The sequence below is a fragment of the Octopus bimaculoides genome, chromosome 15 (assembly GCF_001194135.2).
Source record: "Octopus bimaculoides isolate UCB-OBI-ISO-001 chromosome 15, ASM119413v2, whole genome shotgun sequence".
NCBI classification, from domain to species: domain Eukaryota; kingdom Metazoa; phylum Mollusca; class Cephalopoda; order Octopoda; family Octopodidae; genus Octopus; species Octopus bimaculoides.
The window spans coordinates 43,498,873-43,501,586 of record NC_068995.1 but is presented as its reverse complement, the minus strand read 5'-3'; positions in this window follow the sequence as shown (position 1 = coordinate 43,501,586).

Here is a 2,714-nt window from a genome sequence, read left to right as displayed (position 1 = left end):
TTCATCACTTCAGAAATAATTGATTCATTAGTAGAGCATACTAACTTGATAATTGCTAAGTAGAAAGGTAAGTATGCTCAGTCCTGCAGAAGAAACGACACTGATATTCTTGAAATGGACCTGTAATGTTAGCTGGTATGTACCACACTAGCAGGCTGCAACTTGCTGATTTTTAGAAAACAGATGGTACTGGTATCGAGGTGTCATTGCAACGCTGTCCTTTCCTATTGTGTTGTCTATGAATTGACAACAAAGCAACAAGCGAGGGAACTTGGAAAATGGATAAGCTTGCTGTAGTCAGACAAATTTTTATAGATATTTCTAGAAAATTGTAAAAAGAACTGTACACCATCAAAATTTGTGACTGTAGATTAAATTGTTTTAGCCTTCAGGGGCTATCGCCTCTTTAGGAAATATATCCCCAGTAAACTAATAAAATATAGCATCAAAATACGTGATGCAAAAACTTTCTATATATGTAACATATTGATGTATTCTTGAACACAGCTAGATGAGGCATACAAAACTGATAAGTAGAACAATTCACCACAGGCCGTAGTCACACGACTTATTTCTGACATCTCTAGGTCTGCTCGAAATGAAACATTTGATAATTGGTACACCAGCTTTCCACTAGTAGAATCACTACTTCGTAACCATCAGTTGACTGCTGTTAGAACCCTTAGAAAGAACAGAAGTGAGATTCCCCCAGAATTCTTGATGCCAAAGAGTAGCCCTCTTGGGGACAACGCGTTTAGATTTGGACAAGACCTTACATTAGTCTCATATAAACCAAAGAGTAAGGCGCAAACAGGAAGAAAAAACTAATACACCATGAAGACAAAATAGACAAGCTATCGATGATGATAATAAGCCTGAAATGACCACTTTCTATAATTAAACCAAAGGATAATAATTAAACCAAGGGATACATGTAGTCGAAATGATGGAAGATGAATATAGCGTTTCCAGAAACAGCCGGCGTTGAACTCTAACTGTGTTCTTTGCTCTCCTGAACGTCTCCTGTGTATATTCGTATATATTGTATGCCTACAGCCCGCAAAATAAACTGGAGCGCCGCATATTCATCAAGAAAGTATGCCCAGTGATTTTAGAAGATATTATGAAGTGGGGACTCCAGGACATTCGCTTCCAAATAAGTCTCAGAGCAGGTATCGTACGGCCGTTGCCAGAAGCTGCAGCTGCAATAAATTTGCAGCCATTACAAGGTCAGAGAAACACGTTGGCAGTGGTCGCAGTGAGATGCTTGTGAGTTGCACAAATTGCGAGAGTGCAGCAGCAGATAGTAATTCGGAGTGAACGACAATTGCTTTATAATGAGTGAGCTCACATTCATTTGTCTTGCAATTTCACTCGTGGAAACATTTTGTATTAAGTTTTGACAAAAAAAAAAAAAGTTTCTATTATTGAATTGACATGTTTCTCTTACAATATACACCATCTGCTTATGTAACATATTTATTGTCATTTTCATTTCAATGAATAATTATATCTTTAGTTCAAGTCTTGATTTAATGCACCTTGTAACGGAGATTGCATGTTATGTTATTTTAGTTATGTTAATATTCATCATAGATATCAAAAAGATGCCACAAAATAGTGTATTATGTGGGTATTTTCAAAATAAAAGTGATCTGAACTTATGATTTTTTAGTTTTTCCTTAATTTTATCATTTATTTTAGTTGTGCATTTGTAACAGGAACTTCTGTCACTTGCTCCCCCCTCTCTCTCTCTCTCTCATTCTCTCCCCTCTTCTTTTTCTCTCTTTTCCCTTATTCCCTCTCTCTTTCTCTCTTTTCTCATTTTCACTCTTTCTATCTTTGTCTCTCTTCATCTACTTTTCTAGTTTCTCAAGGCAGATACAGCTGTATAGCTGCTGGCATTACTTCCATGCCCTATCAACTTCACTACATTTGTTTCGATACCTGCAACACATTCTGATGTTTCCGCATATCATTATATCTTATATCTTCCCTACTGTGACCCTTAAATCCTGCCATATTACCCAACAACTCTCGGTGGCTATCTCTGGACGGCATTCATCATCCTTTCTTTCCTTCAATTGATTTGTAGAAGATAAACGCTTCTCCTCTTTTGGAGACATAAAGCTATGTCCATTTTCTCCGTGGATAATTCACCTTGAAATATCGTAAACACTGCTGCAACCTATCTTTGCCACACCACTTCCTCTGGCTAGATTCGATCCATGTACACAAAATAATTGTTACCCGCAATGATTTTAGCAACATTGCTGCCATTGCAAGTTATATCATTAAAAAAGAAATATGTCTCTGTGGAAACGTGTACGGATATCTGAAGAATGATTTTGCCAGTCGTATCGCTAATATTCCCGAGGTTAATGCCATCGTAAAAAAAAGAGAAAAGTCCAGTAACTTTTTCGTTCAATGTAGGTAAATGCTTGTGGCAGTTAAACAACCCCATTAATATTTATTCTATTTGTGTTTGTATTGTTACATTATTTTCAGATTTTTCTTTGTGGAGGCTTTGTCTTTATATCTGGTCAACATCTTCAAACAATTTGAACAAGACAAAAAAAAAAAAAAAAATCTTAATTCAAAAATACCTTGTTTCTTCCTCAAACAAAAGAAAATCACGAAAAACTAAACAAAAGCAAATCAAAACACTTTTTTGTCCATGCAAGAAATCTACAAAACAGAAATTAGCAAGCAAA